Source organism: Pseudorca crassidens, chromosome 19 (genome assembly GCF_039906515.1).
Source record: "Pseudorca crassidens isolate mPseCra1 chromosome 19, mPseCra1.hap1, whole genome shotgun sequence".
NCBI classification, from domain to species: Eukaryota; Metazoa; Chordata; class Mammalia; order Artiodactyla; family Delphinidae; genus Pseudorca; species Pseudorca crassidens.
Genome location: NC_090314.1, coordinates 21,821,358 through 21,844,271, shown reverse-complemented (window position 1 = coordinate 21,844,271; position 22,914 = coordinate 21,821,358). Strand labels below are relative to the sequence as shown.

Here is a 22,914-nt window from a genome sequence, read left to right as displayed (position 1 = left end):
CACACTGTGATCCAGAGCCCTTTCCTGCAGAGTTTGGAGTTGGAAGTGAGGGGACAGAATTAGGACCGATAATTACATCCTCTTCCACCTTTTAATAAAAATATAGAAATCATGTTTTGGGGTAGGTAACCTATTTTGAATAGGTAACCTCCAAATGTCAGAATTCAAAGGATACCAATGAGTAAACAGAGGAAGTCTCTGGTCCTCCAGCCAGAGAACACCTTGTTATCAGTTTCTTGTGTGTCCTTCCAAAGATGCTCAATATATATGTCGCCGTTTACCTGTAAAGCCTGCATCTTGCTCTTTTCATGAAACGAAGGTCCTGGAGATCATTCTCTATCAGTACATAAAGAGAAGCATCTTCCACCGGAATGTAAGCTCTGGAGGCCAGGGATTTTTTACTCTGTTCACCGTTATATCTTCAGCACCTAGAACAGCGCCTGACACAAAGGAGGAATTCAGTAAATGTTGAATTAATTGAATGAATCCTTTGCTCTTCGTGGCATTCCATCACACACATGTGCCACAATTTATTTAACTGTACCCTTTTAGGCTGTTAGGTTATTTGTACACTTTTGATCACATAATTAATGCCACAATGAATAATTTGGTACACACGTGCCAGTACACATGTGGGTGAGCCTATCTGTAGGATACATTCCTAGAAGAGCAGTTCCTGAGTCAAGGGTATGTGCTTTTGTAATTTTGATGGATACGGCCAAATTATCACTCATATAAATTTTCAGTAATTTCATGAGTTACCCCATGCCTTTTCCGTACATTTTGTGTATCTTCATTTTTCTTCGGTTTTGAGCCACCTTCCATTGTTCTGTTCGTCCAGTCTTCCCGTCTTGCATACACATATGTAACATAATGAATACACATATAGCAGTGTTTCTCTCCAGTTTGTGTTGTTCCTTGTTTTACGGGCCATTCTTAAATTTGTCCCTGCTCCAAGGCCAGCCTTCCCGAGGGTGTTGGGCACAGTGGAGAGGTCACAGACCTGCATCCAGGTATTCCAGATTCCTGGGAGGGTGGGATAGGGGGAGAGAGCCTTAACTGAGACACTGATGTTTGGGGATGAGCTGGAGATGTCTAAAGACCGTCATTAGCTCAGCCTTTCTCAGGAACTTTTCCCTGAAGTCCCCAGGGGACCCTTCCATTTACCACTATGTGGATTCTCTCTATCAATCTCTCTGTATATTAAATTTCCATCTAATTCTAATTACTTATTGATTAGCCCCAGGAGAATTCTAACATAGATGGGGGCAGGAAGCATATTTCTTTTTGAACCTCAGGTGAAAGAAAAAATTGGCTCAAACTTTGCAGATTCTTACTCTCAACTAATTTGCCCAAACCCCATTTCCCTGCCTTTTCTGATACTTGGTCTCCTTCCAACACTGAATGATGTTTTAATTCCCTTTAACAGTTAGGACTATTGTGGCAACGTCTGGCTTGACAGCAAGAGATCGTTATAGCCTTCCAAATGTCTGCTCCCCAGGAGACATTTGAGAAGGGAGCAACAAGTGTTTTTGTCCACTTCCCCCCTGCCCCAAGTAAATCTCTGCTAGACATTTCCCCACACCTGGAACAACGATGGTAGAGTCTGGCAGTGTGGGAATATAAAGTACCTGTGCCCTTGTGCTACAAGTTATTTTTGTCTTTTTATTCAGACTCTCATCCATTCACTCATTTGCCCAGTCAGTCCACGTCTATGGGGCATTTGAGCATCTGCTCAGCGGCAGACTTCGAGTCGGTACAGGTAGAGGGGAGAGCATAGGGTGAACAGGGTGAATGCTGAAGGTTTAGAATCCTTCACCACTGTGGAGAAATGCCATCTACAAGGGAGACCAATTTCAGGTCTCAGAAAACACATCAAACCTCTCCCTATAAGGAAACAGAGTGAGCGGGGGGTGTTATATCTCAGCTTTGATATTTGGTCCCCATTTCCTAATCTTAAGTTCCCTCAATCAACAGTAACCACATAGAGACCTACGATGTGCAAGTTACCATGCTAGATGCAGTGCGAGATTTGTGACTCTTTTGTCCATCGTGATGTCTTCAGCACCTGGGACAGCATCTGACACAAAGGAGGAATTCAGTACATGTTGAATGAGTTGAATGAACCCTTTGTTCTTTGTGGCGGTCCATTGAAACGTACACCACAATTTATTTAATGTACCCTTTTAAAAAGAGGTTAAAGACACAGAGTGAGAGAAATATGGGGATTTTGGAGACATAAGGAGCTGAGTTCAAATTCTGGCTAGCTCAGGACAAAGCTAAGTTGACATTTTCCTTGAAGCATCTCAAGGAAAGGTTTGTGAAATAAATGAACAAGGTAAGCAAGACTTGGGAGAGAACTGTTTCAAATACCTAAAAGAGCTAATTTTTCCAGCCCCAAGCATTTTAGAGTTGTTCATTTACATATAAGTAGTCAAGAAGCTAATTTTAGATCATCCATATCTATTCCTAAAACCTAAGGACTTCGGAATGAAGAAACGGATGGATGGATGTTCTGAACCAGGTTGGAATTATTGCATGTTTGCAAAGTGACAAATTGGTACAGCAGATTTTCGGTTCTGACTTGCCACTAACTCAGCCTTATCCTCCCACAATTAATTCTCCTTAATAAGCCCTCACTGCCATAGCAGGAATTTTAGATCTGTGGTCCCTGGAGCAGTGCCTGTTCTGATTTACCTCTCCCTGTGCTCAGAATCAAAGGCAGGAGTTCATTAAGCAAATTAGTAGAAGAGACGCACTTTCCAAAGAAGTATTCAGCCGATCAAAGGAGGTAGGAAGGATTTTTAACACCTACTTAAAATCACTCATTCTCAGGTAAACTATCCCCTTGCTAATTAGAAGGCATTCTTTGAACTCATCAAGTCCCTTCCCACTGGACCTGTATTTGAATCTTTCTTGGATGACCTGCAATCGCTGCGTGCCACTTAATACGATAAAATTATTAACGTGGACGAGCCCACATTTCTTTCTAGCACAAAGCAGTGAGCTGTGAAAAGAACATGGGTTCTTTGCTTAAACACCAGTTTTACCATTTTCTAGCAAGAGTGCATCAAATATTAAGCAGTGTTTGTGAAACAGAACTAGCTGCAGTATTTGGGTTAACTTTTGTATCCTGTGAGCCTCAGTTTCCTTACCTATAAAATTGGACTAATAGTAGTGAAGTGTGAAGGATCATTAATATGGTGACCACACACGTAGCACCAGGCGTTTTCCTAGGTGTTTTCCACATATGAACTCCTCATAACAACTCCACAAGGCTTGCTGGGTTCACCCCATTTTACAGATGGGGAAACCAAGGCAAGTGCGGGTTAAGGAATTTTCCCAGCTCACATTGCTCAGAGAGCAGAGGCAAGAGTCAACCCTTCAGAATCTGGCTCCAGAGTCTGAGCGTGACTGTTACCTTGTACAGCCTCTCAGGTTAACCATTTATAAAAGCCTAGAACCTCACTGGGCATCAATGATCTAATGATTCAGCGTTGGTTAATTGTCCTGTTTTCCATCTGTCTGGAGTTAGGCAAGTGAACTTGAATCTGTGCGGTCTGTGTCGGTGAGAATTAGGAGGGAACACTGCAAAGACCAGGAGGCAAGTCTTCACCCCACTAGTGGGAATCCTGCACTCAGTAATTCTTAGCGATTCTGATGCACCCAGGACATCTCTCCCCGCCCTCCTCCTTGGTAGATCCGATGCCCGAGCACACAGATCCTGTAGCCCTGCTTGGCCAGCCTCACCCATTCCTCTGCCTTCCCAGCTTTCCAGGATCTGCCCTGAAAACCCATTCCTTCCCGTAACTCGCATCTTTGCAGCTATAACTCATTCCCCTAATTCACTCTGGAGATGTCCCCTGGGGGGGCCCAGACCCTCCTCAACAGGTTTCCTATAGACAGACCCTGTGCTCTGTCAAATACACCCCATCAAAGCCTGGGGGGCTGGAGTTTAAATTATAGGTACACTGAGAGAAAACCAATTTCCTTCCATGATCAAGTCTCTAAGGAAAGGTCAGGCAGATAAATAACTGTGAGGGAGGAAATGATGTTGTCCCCACAGCACGTGACCTGTAAGAAGGAGCTGGGTTCCTCTAGCTGTGCTTTTTCTTTGCCCTGTGAAAGCACAGTCACAGAGGTTAACCCTTAAAAGAGTTAGATAGGGGAGGGGACATAGCCACACCAGGGTGGGATTTTAGGTACAGCCCCAGCCTCAGCCAGATCCTGCAGAGAGCTCTGCCGTGTCAATCACACTGCAGAGTTTGTCCCCCTTAGAGGCAAGCCAGTCATTGGCTTCAGACCCCTGGAAGTACGTAAACTCCCAGGGACTTTGCCTGCTTGTGGAGGACAAAGGGCCTCCAGGAACCTGAAAGTAACCTCTGAAGAAGGCTGCAGGTGTGAGCCAATAGGAGCAAGGCATGCAGAAGGCAAGGAAGGGATGCGCAGAGTAGATAAAGGGGATGTAGGCAACGTGTCTGCTCAGCACCCCGTGCTGCCTCTGTTGTAGCACCTATCTCACTGCATCATAATTTATTGTAAGCCCTTGGAGAGCAAAGGCTTAAATCCAAAGGTGCCTAAGAAAAGCAGATGCTCAATAAGCATTTAGTGATGCATGGGACAAATATGGGCAAAGGATGACACACCCCAACCGACGTGTAGCTTATCCTGAAGAAGCGTTCTTCTCTGAAGGTGAGGCCACACCAAACGTCTCTATAAATCTAGCATTACAAAAATTCAAATCATTTATGCCCATTCCGGCTCAGGATCATTGTCTTAAGATCCATTTTGTGTCCTGGAGGTTCCTGCATACAGATAGATGTGGGCTCCTGTGTTGCCATCCTCCAGGTTGGGAGACTTGAACTTGGAACTCTTCTGGAAATCACCCACGTCTCGTGAGCCATTTCTTCTTTCTTAGCTGCAGTTTCCTCATTCACAAGAATGAGAGTTAGATGAGATCAAGGGTTCCTACTCTTTCGGAGTAGGAGGCCTGTTTCTGAGTGCAAAATGTCTCACAGATGCACCTTGGCCGTTGATTTTGGTATCCGTTGTTTGAGAGAATATATAATAACAACAAGCTCCGGGGAGGTTCAGTGATTCCTTTAAATAAAATGACATTTTATCCATCAGAACATTTATGCTAATTTTCCAATTAGTGGCAGGCAGGCAAGATGTTTCATCTACTTATTCTACCAGAAGTTATTGGTGCATTTGATGGTCACAGAGCAGAGGGTCCCTCAACCTTCTCCCTGCCCTGCGTTGGTCATCTCTAATCAAATTATAAAGAGGCCTCACCTTTCCAAGTGATTTTATCAACTAACCAATGACTTCATACTTGGATTTCTCTCATTTAATCATTACAACAAAGGGAGTCCTGGCTTGAGGTTGGCCCCAGGGACACCTCAGGAGCAAGTGGGCCAGACTGCAGGTGTTAAATTGTCTGAGGGCTTTTCAACTGAGGGAGAGAGAAGAAAGTTATTCTGAATGAAATCTTGAGGCAGAGGAAGTGCAGAGGGCAGCGTAGAATCTGTCTCTGTTACTGCTCCCAGCCCGCCCAGTGAAAATCCTGCTGTCACCCAGGGGAGGGAGGGGATGCAGGCCAAGTAGAGGGAGATGTTTCATGATGGTCCAAAGTGAAACGGGCTTTCTCCCCAAACTCTGCTATGGACCGTGAGAGTCTGGTGAACTGAAGATGCAGGAGAACACAGCCACTTGCTTCAGCTCTCCATCACCGGCCACACCAACGCACTGGCTTAAAACAGCCATCATTTCATTATCTCTCCTAGTTCTGGGAGTTGACAGCCCAGCTGGGAAGTTCTGCTGCAGGTCTCACTCGAGTCTCTCATCAGTGTGGTCAGATGGCAGCTGTGGCTGGAGATATCTAGAGGCTCGGCCGGGAGGCCAGGACAGCTGGGTCTCTCCCTCTGTAATTTCAGGGCCTTTTCACGTGGTCTCTCCAGGAGGGTTGGCCGGTTTCTTCCATGGAAGCTCAGGGTTCCTAAGAGCTTGAAAGGCAGGTGGAAGGCCCAGAAGCGGCAAAGCGTCCACCTTCTATCAGTTAAGCGAGTTATGGAGCTTTACGGTGTGCAGAAGGGGGTCACACCAGCATGTGAGCACTGAGAGGCGTGATTCAGTGCGTTGCGCGGGGGCGCCCCAGTTTGGGGGATCCAGGTGGACGCAGCCTGGCCTGTAAGGGAACACGGATCCCTTCCTGCACAGGAAGCAGTCACACTGGGGAGGTGCTGCCCTCATGTGGCTATCTGGGATCAGTGCAGGCACAGAGCATAAGCTTTCGTGTCTTGGAGCAGGGCGATGTCTCAAGGGTCCTGCGTTAAGAAAGTACGAGTAAAAGCAAAAAAAAAAAAAAGTGCCCTCTTCATATTCATGTGATGCAATTGCATCCATATGCCGAGGACGCTTGGGTTACGTAACAACACTCAAGGCTGGGGTGGGAAGAGGGCAAAAGCGTGCAGGTATCTTGAGTGTTCACTGTAGCCGTGAATCGTAGCTGGATCCTCCCCAGAATCCTACCCTATTTGTAAGTCTATTTTAAAATGTAGAAAACAAGGCTTAGAGAAGTGAATTAACTTCTGGAAGGCCACTCGGCTGGCAAGTGGCAGAGCTGGGACTGAAAATTCAGCCGGTCCGATTTTAATGCCTGGGTTTTTTCCCATCTCTCCAAGCTGCCCTTCCTACTTCCCAGGAGTTGACAGCTCTGTCTGTGTCCGTGCCCCCGTAGAGAACCTCCTAATAGGCCTGAAACCTGAATATTTAATGTTGTCGCTTTGGCTTTTCTTCCTTCTAATTGAGGCCTTTACCAAAATGACATTTTCCATCTCCTCCACATACAGTCCTCCGCTCCCTAATGGAGTGTTTATTCAAGACAGGGCATGGAGGCGATTTGCTCTGACAACCTTCCCACCTGCGCGTGGCTGGGCCCCCCATGTGGGAGGGTGCGGGGAGCAGAAGCTCATCGACCCGAAGCTGAAAGCAGAGGCGCGGCAGAAGCAGGGGCAAGGCCCCACGTGTGCCAAACCCGGGGACACCAGGCCGGAGGGAAGACCCAGAAACGGTGTCACGACAAGCCCAGCTGGCCTTCAAGTCTCAGCTGTGTTTTCCATTCTCAGCAGCTGGCATGTTAAGATTCACGTCTTCCTTCTGTAAGACGAAAACAAAGGGGAAGGAGTCTGTGTTTCATTTATTTATTATTTATTTAAGGCAATGTGAGTGTGTGATGGGGGGAGAGTTAACATTTGCTGCTCCTTCATCCTGACTCAGTCCATCAGCACTCCATTGGGTGTCTAATGGGCATCGCAGCTTCTCGTGTTCAAGGTAGATTCTTGCCCCTCACCCCCCAGCCGCTCTCCTTGGGTCCTTCTCATCCCAGTCTTTGGCAGCTGCATTCTGCCAGGCGCACAGGCCAAAGTCAGTGTCAGACTCCGGCCCATCTCTTTGGCTCCCAACCCATCATCAAACCGTGGCTTCACAACCTCAGACGTTTACCCAGGACCTGGCCACTGCTGCCCCTCCCCGATCCTTCACCACCCAGGGCTACGTCACTATCCCCTCTTGCAGGTCTTCTGCTCGCAGAGTTTGCTGCCACCCACTTGGATCCCACCAAGGTCTACTTCTCACCCTGCAGACAGAATCATCCTTCTGAGATGTAAGTCTGATCATGTCTCGGCTCTGCTCAGAACCTTCCAGTGCCTTCCATCTCTTGTAGAAAGAAAGCCTAAATCCTCACCAGGGCCCTAAGATCCTACGCGATGTCACTGCCTCTACCTGGCCAACCTCTTGTCTTCTCTCTTTTTGTGGTTCTTTTCAACTGAGGTGCAACTTACATACAGTAAAATGCCCAGGTCTTAAGGAAACAGCTCAATAGAGTTTTACATATGTATACATCCAGGTGAACACCACCCAGATCAAGGTATGGAATATTTTCATCACCTGGAAAGTTCCCTTATATCTCTTTCCAGTTTATACCCACCTTCACTCGCAGTAACCACTAGTCTTTTTATCACTGTGGATTCATTATGCCTGTTCTTAAACCTCATTTACATGGAATAATAGAATATGGACAATTTTGAGTCTAGGTTCTTTCATTCAACGTAAATTTTGAGATTTGCCCATGTTCTTGTATCAATACGCTGTGCTTTGATACACACAAAGGTGAGGTTTTCTATTGGGTGACTATCCAATTTCTTTACATATTTTACTGTTGATGGATATTTGCAAATACTTGGAATAGTTCAGTCTTTTTAGCCATCCTTGGCATGTATAGGAATGTCTCATTTTGCTTGAAAATTTCACTTCCCTGAGGAGTAATGAGGTTGAACACCTTTTCATTGGCTTATTGGCAATCTGGGTATCTTCTTTTGTAGGTTACCTGTTCAAATCTCTTGCGCATTTAAGGGAAATTAGGTTGTTTGGATTTTTCTCATTGATTTGTAGGAATTTCTTTAAAAAATATCCCAGGTATGAGTCCTTTGTTAGATGTGCATTATAGATGTTTCTTCCTGACTGTGTTTGCTTTTTCACCTTCTCAGTGGTGTCTTTTGATGTGACCTCATCTTTTGCCCTCTCTCTTGTGTATTTACCCGGTCCTAGCCATGCTGGCCTTCTTGCTGCTCCTGCCACATGTCAAGCATTGTGATCTGACCTCAGTGCCTTTGCACTCACTCTTCCCTCTCTCCAGAATGCTTCCTCCTAGACACTGGGAAACATTCACTCCCTTATTTCACCTGGGTCTCTGCTCATGTGGCATCCTCTCAGGGGACCTTCCCTAACCATTGCATCCAGAACAGCTTTCCCCCAAGCCTTTTACCCTATCTTATTTTTCCTCATAGCATCGACAACCTAATATATATGTTTATTTACTACACTTGACTTTAACCCTGTGAGAATAGGTGCTGGGTCTGTTTTGTTCCCTATGAGTCCTCAGCGCCTAGAGGGTACTCAGCACTTGTTAGCTGCTCAAAAAAAAAATTGTTAAATGAATGAAAAATTGAGTGAATATATGTCAGAATAAGTATGGGTATGGTGGAGTAACAAGTAACCCCAAATCTCAGTATTCAAAACTTCCAAAGGTCTACTGCTCTACGGGCTTTATTTCTAATGTGGGTCAGAGGGAGGATTATAATAACTTGTTATAATTACTCAGGGATCCAGGTTTACAGAGGAATCACCTTTTTTTTTTTTTTTGGCGGTACGCGGGCCTCTCACCGCTGTAGCCTCTCCCGTTGCGGAGCACAGGCTCCAGACGTGCAGGCTCAGCGGCCATGGCTCACGGGCCCAGCCGCTCCGCGGCATGTGGGATCTTCCCGGATCGGGGCACAAACCCATGTCCCCTGCATCAGCAGGTGGACTCTCAACCACTGCGCCACCAGGGAAGCCCAGGAATCACCATTTTAGATGCCACCCTCCCAAACAGGCTTTGGGGTTTGCTGTGGGGAGGGAAGAGAGCATGAAGAATAGACTGACCCTTAAATTATTTCACCCAGAAGTCACATACATCCCTTCTGCTCACATTCCATTGTCCAAAACAAGGCACATGGCTGTGCCTAAATTCAAGAGGTGTGGGCTCAGAAAGAGAGGAGCGCTGAAGACTCTAGTGAGTTCCAGTGATGTCTACACAGTGAGTGAGAGCATGAGTGAATACCCACATGCTCCAATGAATGAGTTCAGGACGTAAAGATGGAGAGGTGAAGCCAGGTAAGCAGGAGAGGTCGGGAAGCCAGTTCCTTACTCATCTGTGTACCTGGGTTCCTTGCAACTTCATGGGACCACCTTGTCTTCCACTGAGAAATGGCTGGGCTGAATAATGCCTTTAACCATGTTCTGAGGAGGAGAGGAATAGCAATGAATATTTGCTGAGTTTTTATTACATTCCAGGACAATACACCTACGGTTTTGCATGAATTACCAAAGTCAATAGGATTTGCCTCATTGAACAGTTGGGCCAACCAAGACCCAGAGAGATGAAATAGATGGTCCCATGTCTTGCAGACTTTGACTCTAAAAGGTGTGCTCTTTCTACAACACGCCAAGTTACAGACACGGTCCCAATGTGCGTTTCTCTGTGATCTCTGACCCCTCCACTTAGATTATGGCTGGGGTCACAAGCATCACTTCATCATTGCACTCTGTTGTATGCTTACTAAAGCCCAGTAACCCCCAAGTAATCCTACACCAGGTCAGCCTGGCCAATCAGGTCACTTCATCAATGCTATAACCTAGCAACGCGTCCATTCATTTCTCTTTCTGCATGTTTTCATGCAGTAGGCTACTCCTGAGTACTCACAGTGTGCCCCAGTCCCCAAGTGATTAAGACCGCATGTTCCTGAATCACTGAGTAAATGCATGGCCTTGGAGAAGTCATAACATTTTGGAGTGCAATTTCTTCATTGCGAAATGAGGAGAATCCCCACTCTGCCTTTCGCAGAGAAGTATTCTGTGGATAAAACGACACAGCGGCTGTTAAAGCATTTTGGAAACTGGGGAGAGACACAGTAATCGATGGTTGTTTTGTAACTGTGCTTCTTGACATCAAAGAAAGCTAAAAGCCTTGTGTCTTCTTAATTCTTCTGCTTCTGGAGACCCCACTTACTTTTTTAGATTCTTTAAGTAAAAACACGAACCGAGCTGGGCAAGTATTTTGTTTCTAAAATTCTCCCTTGGTCTAACTGGGTGATGAGCGTTCCTTTTGGCTCTGCAGCTGAGCTCCGTTGAGGGGTGAGTTTGAAGTTTGGATTAGGAAAGACAATAGGCCTGAGGCCCCCCAGCCCTGCCCCAGCCTTGAGCATTTTTGGAGAGGCAGACACCCCACTTGAGGCAAGACTCAGCGCCCTATCACAGCCCCAGTGAAATCCAGCTCCAGATGTTGACTGGAGGCTTCACGCCCCACGGTGGTTTGGACACTGTACGTGGACACCGTGCCAAAGCTGGTACCTCTCATATTGCTGACTTGTGCACTTATTATGACAGTTTTCTGTCATATGGCAGTAAAATTTCTTGCTCTAACAAAATCAGTATATCGTGACAAGTTCCTGACAGATGCAAGTAAGCGTCTTGAGAAGGGGCACTTTCTTCTAATCTGCACTGAAGAACCTCGTTTGTTAGCAGCCATACTGCTGGGTAGGGGTTTGGGGCAGTGACCCAGGGTGCTAGGAAGGGCAGAAATTAATTAACCCCCCCTAAGCCTCCTGGGCCCTGGCTCTCCAGGGGCTCCCCTGAGCTCCCAGTCACCAAGCCCTCTCAGATTTATATTAGCTGTGCTCTCGTCCACACCCACACCCCCACTGTAAAAGGTCTTCTGCTGTCTCCCATCCTTCAGTTGTGAGTCGAAGGCCTGAGGGCTGGTCTGTCACCCTGACTGGGTCCCTCCCCTTCCATCTGGAGGTCTGGTTTCCACTCTGGCAACACTGCTCTCTTGGGACCCCTCCTGTCACTTTCAGCAAGGTCTCAATGGTGGACTCAACCCGCCCCCAGGGCTGCCGGCAAGCCTGGGCTTTGGCGCTGGTGATCAACAAGGGCGCTGTCCAGGATGACTAGCAGACTCGGCTTTGCACCTCTCCCTGCCAAGGCTCTCTGCCTCTGGGTTTCTGCTGGTGCCCCCTGCCTCAGTAACTGGGGCCATGGGCTGCTGCTGGCATGCATGGAGATCCCTTCTCCTGACTCCGCTGGACCCTCCTCTGATCACTGGACACCACCCGGCCAATTCCTCCTTTGCTGCTCCCACGGATGCAAGGCAGGAAAAGAGAGGGCATCTGAGCCTCACGTGTTCTGTTTGCTGAGCAGACCCCAGTGTCCCCCACCGCTTCTCTGCCCCGGCCTCCTTCCTCCTTGGGGTAGAGCATGAGTCCCCCAGCTTCCCTCACCCCTTCTCTCCTCGGGGGGGAGCCAGCTCACTGATGGGACATTTCTAGTTGATCTAACCTAAGTCAGCCAGTCCCTCCACCCGCGCACCACGTGGAGAGTGGAACGGGATTTTGTGCCTATCCTGAAATTCTTTGGGTGGGAGCTGTGAGCTGATTGTTGGTGTCCCTACCACCCCAAAATTTATATGTTAAAACCTACTCCCAGTGTGATGATATTTGGAGGTGGGGCCTTTGGGAGGTGATTGGGTCATGAGGGCGGAGCCCTCACGAATGGGATTAGCACCCCTGTGAAGGAGGCCCCACCTCCCTCACCCTTGTACCATGTGAGGACACAACTAGAGGACAGCCGACCATGAACCAGGAAGTAGGTCTTCACCAGATACCGAATCTGTCGATGCCTTGATCTTGGACTTCCCAGCCTCAGAACTATGAGAAATTTATCCTGTTTATAAGCCACAGTCTATGGCATCCGTTGTAGCAGCCTAGAGGACTAAAGCAGTTGGGGATGGGCATCTACTACAAGAGCATCTTCTCACACTTCCGGATCACCCAGACACCCGGCAGGTGAAGGACAGCCATCCCTCTCCTGGGTTCTCCCAGGTCCCTTCCACCCCTGCCCCGAGGCCCCGAGGCCCCGAGGCCCCGAGACGTGTGAATGCAAAATGCTCTTTCCATATGTAGAGTTTCCTCCTGAAATGGCAGAAACTGAGAGCTTCTCGGGGGGTTCCTTAAGACCTGGGTCACTTTATCATTCCCTTTGATTATTATTTTTAATCAGCCTACTCCCTAGGATACTCAGATGATAATATAATAGTAACCATAAGAAGAACTACCGTTTTAAAGCATTTTCACTAAGCTAAACATGTTATAGCCACACCCCCCATTTAATTCTCACAACATCCCTGCAAGGAGGAGGAATTACCTACTTTCTAGGAAGGAGGTGCCTGCAGTGACTCGGTCAGGGAGACCTCACGCCCTCTCAGCCCAGAGAGGAGAGTCAGTGGGGTCCTCTGAGCCTCATGCAGGGGGCAGGACACAGAGACTCATGCATGCATAAGGGGGGCTCTGGATAGGAAGGAGCCGGCAGCCTTGGAGGCCCCAGGAATCCGGATGGGGTATGTCAGCTCCGTCCTTGACAGGGCAGTTGGGTCTTCCCCGAGCAGACAGCCAGTGCTGCAGCCTGTCCCCAATGCTTCCACCTCACTATGGACTGTTGTGGCCTCTCCCGTTGCGGAGCACAGGCTCCGGACGCGCAGGCTCAGCGGCCATGGCTCACGGGCCCAGCCGCTCCGCGACATGTGGGATCCTCCCGGACCGGGGCACGAACCCGTGTCCCCTGCATCGGCAGGCGGACTCTCAACCACTGCGCCACCAGGGAAGCCCTCACTATGGACTTTTAATACTCCTGTTTGAGTGGGGAGCCAGCTCAGACAGTCTCCTCCATGCTGGAAACATTATCACAACGGCACTCTTGCCAGCCACTGAAAACCTTCGCTGTCCCAGCCTTCCCGCCTTAACGTCAGACCCCTACTCTTTGTGCCTTTGCTCCCTACCTATATTGTGAGTAGGAAGAAAAGCGTATTTTTTTTCCCATAACATCCATTTTACAGCCATTTGGTGCAAGGGCTGAGAGCTGTCAGAGCAGTAATGCATTGTATCAAATTAACATATTTTACTGAAATGATAATTACACCCTTTCTGTGTGCCTCTGAATACAGGGTTTTTTGTTTTTTGGTTTTTTTTGAAGAGTGAATGAGGCACTGACATCAAAGTCTCACTTGAAATCATTGTTATTAGTGCATCTGTCCAAATGATTCAAGGGAAATGGCTGGCAGAGGTTTTTAATTGTAGAGGAATTTAAAAGGTGAGCCACAGAGCTTCTTTTTTTTTTTTCAACATCTTTATTAGAGTATAATTGCTTTACAATGGTGTGTTTCTGCTTTATAACAAAGTGAATCAGTTATACATATACATATGTTCCCATATCTCTTCCCTCTTGTGTCTCCCTCCCTCCCACCCTCCCTATCCCACCCCTCTAGGTGGTCACAAAGCACCGAGCTGATCTCCCTGTGCTATGCAGCTGCTTCCCACTAGCTGTCTATTTTACGTTTGGTAGTGTATAGTTGTCAATGCCACTCTCACTTTGTCACAGCTTACCCTTCCCCCTCCCCGTGACCTCAAGTCCATTCTCTACGTCTGCATCTTTATTCCTGTCCTGCCCTTAAATTCTTCAGAACCTTTTTTTTGTTTTTTAGATTCCATATATATGTCTTAGCATACGGTATTTGTTTTTCTTTTTCTGACTTCACTCTGTATGACAGTCTCTATGTCCATCCACCTCACTGCAAATAACTCAATTTTGTTTCTTTTTATGGCTAATATTCCATTGCATATATGTGCCACATCTTCCTTATCCATTCATCTGTCGATGGACACTTAGGTTGCTTCCACATCATGGCTATTGTAAATAGAGCTGCAATGAATATTGGAGCCACAGAGCTTCTTAAGAAAAGTTGGAACGCTTGGCGTCTTTAATACCTGTTCATTCCTTTACACTCGAGACCTGTTTCCAGTCCATCCACGCTGTTAAACTCAATTCCACACGTCTTTATTGAGCACCTACTATATTGAAGTGACTTTCTTTTGTTACTGATTCAGAGAAAGATGTTGTTCCTGCCTTCAGTCCCAGAAGGAAGGACAGACAGATGTCTTGAAAAGGAAGAATCAATGAAATGACATTCGGACACAGAAGACAGAGAGTGATTCTGTGTGTGTGTGTGTGTGTGTGTGTGTGTGTGTGTGTGTGTGTGTGTGTGTGTTGGGGGCAGGAGATGCAATCACAAAAAGCATCTTAAGAAGGTGGCTTTTGAGCTGGACCTTGAAGGCTGGTAAAGATGGAGTCTTGATGGCAATAAACACATTACAAGTTCAGAGAGAGATAATTAGAAACTGAGTTTGGAAAAGGCAAAAACCCAGCTTTCAGTGCCTAGCACCATAGTGAGGGATCAGGGTCTCAAGGAGATGTCCTCTGCATTGTAGTTCCCTCAAAAGGGGCACATCAACTGCAGTATGGCTGGAACACAGGGATCAGGGTGGCACAATAGTTAGCCTAAGGTGGAAGGCATCGTAAGCCATTGAAGATCAGAGTCTTTATCTTAGAGAACCAGAGAAGCCGTTGAAGGTTTTAAGGGGTGGAAGGATGTGAGCAGATTTGTTTGTGAACCATGCCTCTGGTTGCTCAGTAGATAATGGATGGAAAGCAGGGCGGTGGCCGGAGGAACCAGTTAGAACGCTGTTACGACAGTCTGAGTAAGTGATCCAGGCCTGGACTGAGACGGTGGCAGAAGGGATGGAGACCAGTGGATGGCTTTGACATGTGTTTAGCAGGTAGACTGGGCTGCACTTAGTGGTCATTTGATTGACTGTATGCGGCAAAGGAGAAAGTGGTATTAATCATGATTCTTGGGTTTCCGGCTTGAGAAATCAAGCAGGTGGTGGTGCTATTACAGGATGTGGAAAAAATAGGATAGAGGACCAGGGGCCAGAGGTGATGAGCTCAGTCAGGGCACGACGAGTTGTGCACCCTTCAAGCCACTTTGTTTCTGTATCTGGATGGTGACTGTGTCATTTCAACAACTTGGTTTGGTTCTTCTTATGACCATGACTCGTAGGGATATGATCGTGTTCTGGGCATGGTTTTTTTTTGTTTTTTTTGCGGTACGCGGGCCTCTCACTGCTATGGCCTCTCCAGTTGTGGAGCACAGGCTCCGGACGCACAGGCTCAGCAGCCATGGCTCACAGGCCCAGCCGCTCCGCGGCACGTGGGATCTTCCCAGACTGGAGCACAAACCTGTGTCCCCTGCATCAGCAGGCGGACTCTCAACCACCGTGCTACCAGGGAAGCCCCGGACATGGTTGTTTTGATTGCACTGGAAGCGATGTCCCCTGGGACTGGCTCCTGAAAGATGCCATTGAACAGATGCAGGAATCCGAGAACAGTGACTCAAAAGTTTGGACAGGCTTCAGAATGAGAAAGATGTCAGGTCAGGATCGCTCCTCCCCTCTTGCTCCAGGTCTAAGGATTTTCTGCAGTTACGATGCCCCAGTAGAGGTTTAGTGAGTAGTCTGACAATGAAAATGTGGGCGATCCCGTAGCTTAGTTCTAACCCAGGACCTGGCGTTTCTCCACCAGCTCAATCCATATCTACCCGGAACCTGTGAATGGGACCTTATTTGGAAATAGGGTCTTTGCAGATATAATCAACTCAAGATGAACTCATATGGGATGAGTTCATACCCTTTGCACTTGTCTCAATGGCCAGGACATCACAGTCCTTCCCATGGCCAGACAGGTCATGCCTGGCACAACTGTAGGAGACCACGTTCCCTTGGGAATTCAGTCTTTGCAAATTAGAGCCTCATCTGCATTCTTATTTCCTATTTATTTATTTTGGAGTAAATTCTTTTATTTTCTGAAATAATCTTCTCAGTAAAATGCAATAGTAATTGGCCTATTCAGATTTTCTGCTTCTTTTTTTAAAAAATGTTTATTGCAATATAGTTGTTTTAAAGTGTTGTGTTAGATTGCTAATAAGAATATAACAAATACCAGTGAAACAACAACATTTGGTTGTTTTATGTCAGGTTTCTATAAAGCCCGACATAAAAGAATTAGTGTAGTATAAAGCTAAAATCATCCTTTCCTCTCTTCAGTCTCATCCTCCTCCCTCCGTGCCTAAAGGCAATCAGGACCCGTGCATTTGGTTGATTTCCTTCCTGTTCATGGTTTTGCAGCTTTTACTGCACATATAGATGCCCATAAACATAGTGTGGTATTGTTTGGTGTGTTTCTTATTTAACATAAATGGCATCATTCAGTATGTAACGTTTTACAATTTGCTTTTCTTCACTTGGTTTTGTTTTCAGGATCTATTTTTATACATTCATATAGATCTAGTTGGTTTAATTGCTATGTAATATTCCATTTTAGGAATATACCAGCATTTGCTTATCCATTCTCCTACTGAAGGCCATTTGCATTGCTTCCAAGTTTTTGCCGTTACAAACAATGCTGCAATGAATATCCTTTGATGTGTTTTATGTGTGCTTGTAATAAGTTTCTCTAGGGTTAATTGAGTGTATTAAGTGTATGGGTAGGAGTGGAATCGTTGTGAATTGGTGGTTTAGTGAACATGTTCCTTTTTAATTACATTACTGCCCAATATCTCCTGGTGGGGAATGGGGGTGAAAGAGTCAGTATCAGAATTACCTTCAAACAACATGTCACTCACCCAGACATTTTTATACACTTCCCCACCAGCCACTTCTCCTTGCCAAGGAAGCATGGAATCCCAATGAGAACTACTGCTTTAGTGAGATGCATTTCTGGAAGGGGATGTGTCACGGGTTTGGGTATATTGAATGAGGAAAGGAAATGAAAATGATGACTTTAAGATCACAAAGACATAGCCAGTTTGCTTTGATGTCTTCACCTTGGTTCCCAAATCCCTCAAGGTCTTGTTCTCAGCAGAAATATTGTCCAGATCCCAGGGGATTACAGAGGACACGTGTATTAACTGCTTTGTCGCTGAAAATCCCTTGGTCGGTCTCAGGATAGGATGGCCCTGAAGCTGTTCTGATCCTCTAAGAGGCATGGGCACCCAGCCGTGAATAACCAAGTCATTCTTGAGTCGTAGCCTGTGCATCAGGATCAAGTTTAGGTTGAATAGCAATGAGAGGACAGAAAAGGGAGTGTGAAATGAGGCCACCGCCGGGGGATGGAAGGGGCAAAATTGGTGTTGTAGTAGATAGCTGTACTGGGTTTCACAGCATCTCCCCCAATCCATATCTACCTGGAACCTGTGAATGGGACCTTATTTGGAAATAGGGTCTTTGCAGATATAATCAACTCAAGATGAACTCCTATGGGATTAAGGTGGATCCAAAGACCAACATGACTGGTGTCCAATAAGAAGAGAGAAATTTGGACATAGAGACACAGACAGACACACAGAGGAGAACACCTTCCCTCCGCCTGAAGCTGGAAATCACTGTTCAAGGAAGCGTCCTCTGCACCTTTCACTTGGGCCTTTGTCATAGTGGGAAAAATAAAAGTATCTTCTGGGGCTTCCCTGGTGGCGCAGTGGTTGAGAATCTGCCTGCCAATGCAGGGGACATGGGTTCGAGCCCTGGTCTGGGAAGATCCCACATGCCACGGAGCAACTGGACCCGTGAACCACAACTACTGAGCCTACGCGTCTGGAGCCTGTGCTCCGCAACAAGAGAGGCCGCAACAGTGAGAGGCCCGCGCACCGCAATGAAGAGTGGACCCCACTCGCTGCAACTAGAGAAAGCTCTCGCACAGAAACGAAGACCCAACACAGCCAAAGATAATAAATAAATAAATAAAAATGTGACACCTTTTAAAAAAAAAAGTATTTTCTTCTGGTATCACTGATTTTAGTTACGTGAAGTCATCTGTATTCATTTGCATTACTGTGGATTCTTCCATCTGAATTATACTTTTAGAAATTTGGTATTTAATTAATAATAATGAATAATAATTAAACCAAATTTAATATAGATTTTGTTGAATTAATTTTTTTGTTTGGTTTGATATAAACCAAACAAAAAAAGAAAATGACAGTGACACACTGTGACACACAGGGAGAATGCCATATGACGATGGTAGAGGGATAGGACGTAAGCAGTTGCAAGCCAAAGAATGCACAGGACCCTGGCAGCCACCAGGAGCTGGGAAGAGGCAAGGAAGGATCCTCCCCTAGAGCCCGTCAGAGAGAGCATGGTGCTACTCACCTTGATTTGGGACTTCTAGCATCCGGGACTGTGTTCCAAGTCACCTAGTCTGTGATACAGCAGCCCTGGGAAACCAGCAAAGCAGCTTCCAAGATGCTCAGTGACCAGCCTCCTGGTACTCACACTCTTGTGTAATGCCTTCTCCTTTTCTGCGGGCGGGACCTAGTAACCTGTTCCCAGCAAATATGGCAAACATGATGAAATGTCATTTCCAAAATTAGGTTATAAAAGACTGAATTCCATCTTGCTCGCTCTTTCTTGCCCTCTCACTTGCTCTGTCTGATAAATCCGATTGCCATGTCATAAGCTGCTTATGACGAGGCCCTCGTGACAAGGAACTGAGGAAGGTTCCAGCTAATGCAGAACTGAATCCTGTCAATGGCCGCATGGGCAAACTTGGAAGTAGCTTCCCCCCAATTTGAGCCTTGTGATGACGGCAGCCCCTGCACCTTGAAAGACCCAGAGGCAGAGGACCCAGGAAACCATGCCTGGATCCTTCACCCCCAGAAACTATGGAATAATAAACTCTGAGTTCGTTGTCGTAAGCCACCGAGTCTTGGGGTAATTTGTTACGCAGCAATGATGGATAACTCACAGATGCGAAGAGTAGATCAAGGCAGGTGCTGGGGAACAAAAATCTAAGAGCCTGAGCTGGGGCCCCTTGTAGTTCAGTGAGTGCTGTGTGCTGGGGGGGGAGGATGGTGGCAGAGTTCCTAGGGAGTTGGGCATCCATCCATCCTCTACATCATGGTCACATTCCTGTGCCAGCACGGAAGGCGGCCACTCGGAACTAAGAGTTAAGGGGTCGTCGTTGGAAGACCACGTGCTTTGATGGAACTCCCCTGAAGGGAGACGAGGGATTATATCCTTACAAACTGTTTCAGACAGACTCAGGAACTTTCCCCAAAAGTCATCCTTTATTTACTGCTGGGACTTCCCTTCTGCATCCAGTGTTGCATTGAAGGAGGTATAGAGAAAAGGGGGAAGTGACTGGATTAAGAGTCAAGAGTCCTTGCTTCTGAAATTGGCTGTCACTCACCACCCTAGGGACCTTGGGGTTTTTAGAAAGGTTGGAGGTTAATTTCCTCATTCTGAAGTTGAAACAAAGAGGAGGTTCTTACCAAAGATCACAGGGTGACCAGAGCTGGGGAAAACAAAAGCGAGCATCCCTGTTCCCTTCTGTTCCCCCTGCCACCCTTAGACCCAGTATGGAGGAGGGGTAGGTTCCTGATGCTGGGGCAGGTGGTTATAACTCTGGTCATTGCATCGAGGGTGGTGGGGGGAGGATGTGGGTTGGAAACTTGTGGGTCTCTGAAGAGCCCTGGGAGAGAGAGAGAGGGACATTCAGGCAGGCATAGCAACCTACCACAGACCAACATGGGTGACTCGTTTGCCAGATGGTCCTGAAGAATGAACGGCAGGCTCCTGGGTGTCATGCTCTTTCTGAGAGCCCAGGCTGGGCTGCCAGTGCTGCAAGGGCACACATGCCCCACTGAGCCTTTAAATTGTGGGCTTCCCTGGTGGTGCAGTGGTTGAGAGTCCGCCTGCCGATGCGGGGGACGCGGGTTCGTGCCCCGGTCCGGGAGGATCCCACATGCCGCGGAGCGGCTGGACCCGTGAGCCATGGCCGCTGAGCCTGCGTGTCCGGAGCCTGTGCTCCGTAATGGGAGAGGCCACAGCAGTGAGAGGCCCGCGTACCGCGAAGAGCAAAAAAAAAAAAAAATTGTGTTACCAAAAGTCAGTGGTGCTCCCATAATTTAAACCAGCACTGTGCCTATCGAACTACTACTTTTTAACAAAACGGCATCATTTCATTTATAATCCAAGGCCCATAGCTTTCAACGAATTTGGAGGACAATTTGGTGATCCAGGAGATAGCCTTATGACATGATCGCTTTGCTAGAAGGACCCAATTGTACAAATAGAATTTCCTCAGGCATCCCTACCAGTGTGCTTGGATATGTCATCACCTTTCTCCTGACTTCCTTTCCATGTTTATAAAATTGGGAGTTTGTTTATATATTCTCTAAAGCCCTTTTCAGCACTCACATTTAATCATTCCTTATAAAGTAATCAGAAGGACTAGACAAGAAGTAGAAGCAAGTGAGCATTCGTGGGGCTCATCCTCCAAAACCCAGGCATTGCCTCCTCTGGGAAGCCTCCACGACCTTACCAGATTGCAGGCCTGAGTGAAGTGCTCCTCTGGACACAGCCAGCCACACATCCACCAGCCGTAACTTACATGGTGACGGTTGATTTACGGATCTCTTTCCTCCACTGTCTGGTCAGCCCTTGAGCCAGAGACTGGCTTGTGTCTTATTCTTCCTTGTATGCCCAAGACCTAACAGAGAGCCTGGCACATAATAGATGTCCAGTAACTATTCATTGAATTAATGAGTGGCTAGATGTATGAATGAACAAATGGCTTCTCTGCCCATGGTGGGAATCCTCTTTATTGAGGACACAGCCTGGGAAGCTGTGTCTCTCTTGACACGTGGCTTGCTGATGACAGTGGTGTGATATGGTGAGAGAAGGGTATTAAATGGTAAGAAAGTCCGATCTCAGGATCCACGCAGACCCATGGGGTTGGGTGAAAGCTCGTCTTCTTTCTGCTCTAACAATCTATGAAGCTTGGAGGCAGCGATAATTAGTTCATGGCACATGTGGAGACAGATGTTAGGGAAGTGGGACAAGGATAACAAGGTCAATACAAAAAGAAAGAAGGGGATATGAATACTGCAGAGATGGACTGGGTAGCCCCATAAAGTTCTGAGCATTTATGTAACTAGAAATCCCTAAACAGAAGATCAAACTCAAACATAAAGAAATAGATGATGAGAAGATTAAGAGGTTTGTCCAAGGGCACAAAATGAGTGGACTGAATTTATTCTATCTCTTTGCATATTAAGGACTTTACCCAATCAAAGGGGGAATCTTTGATTCGAAGCCATTGTTTACACCAGGAACTGACACATGAACACAACCAAGGGTAGGTAGGGCTGACAATTGGTGGTGGTGATGGTGGTGGTGGTAGATAGTCTCTGATACTGCCTCAGAGTAGGATATATCAGATTAGTAAATATGGGGGTGTGGAAGCAAAGGTACTCATCTGTTAAGTCCCAGGGTGTGATAGAAAGAGCTGATTTGGATTTGAATTGCAGCTCTATCACTTACTAGCTGTGCACCCTTGCCTGGATGTATGAAGCCTCACCTCTCTCAACCTCAGTTTCTTTATCCACGCAGTGGAAAAAAGTAACACCTATCATTCAGAATTGTTGTAAAGATGTAAAAAGATGTGTTTATGGAAGCACTTAGCAAATGCATGGGGTCTAGGTTCTGCTTATAGGTCTGGAGCAATCAGGTGAGATGCCTCGGCCACAGAAATTGCTGCAAGCTAGGAAATTTTAAAGGAGGTTTAAAGGGGAGGGGATGGTTGGCGCAAAATGGCAGTGAGGGAGGGCGCTGCATGGCAGATGAGGCTTTCTCTGCTCCACATCCAATAGGGAATAGAAGTAGTAACCACCCACCTGCAGTTGGAAAGAAGTTTTGGGGGCCACCAATGCAGACGAGGAGATTTTGACTTCAGAACTAGGAGAGAAGTGGAAGGGAGGAGATTAGTTTCTTATAAAATGTGGATGATAGAATTCAGGTGTTTTCCTCTGCTCTAACCCAAGACCCCACTAATAGGAGTGTTGAAAATGAAGACAAAGACTGGGAAAGGAAAAAAGAAAACGGAGAAGCATCAGGAGAACTTTGAATGCTAGAAAACAGATGGATAAGTAAAATTTAACTTTGCATAGCAGAGAAAGCTGAAATAAAATGCCCACAAGGTTCTGGGATGGGTAATCAAGAAGTCAACTGATTTTTCTTCTAGAACCCTGTAAATACTCTGGACTTAGTCATAGATGTCATTAAAAGTGAAGGTAAGTTTGGGGCTGCAAAGTAAAAGATTGACTGAAACTCTGTAAAAGGAATTGAGACTCTGCCTAGAGTCCTGACTCTACCCTAGACAATCAGGCAACTCTCCCTCACCTGGCAAGCAGGAGCCTGGAGGTTTTCTCTTTGGAGAAGCGGTGTACCAGAGGACGTTAGAACTCAAGAATACCATGCACAGCTTGGGTAGAGTGGGAGGTGCAGGTTGTTTGTACTGAAAACTGGGAATTAGAGAATAGAAAACCTCTAGTCTTTATAATAGAGAATTGTAAGATAGACAAGCTGACCT

General features: G+C 46.7%; 1 protein-coding gene across 1 annotated transcript in view; it reads left to right on the top strand.

Moving 5' to 3' along the window:
• ASIC2 (acid sensing ion channel subunit 2) overlaps nucleotides 1–22,914 on the top strand; it is a 1,019,934-nt gene that overhangs the window by 361,731 nt on the left and 635,289 nt on the right. The window lies entirely within an intron of this gene.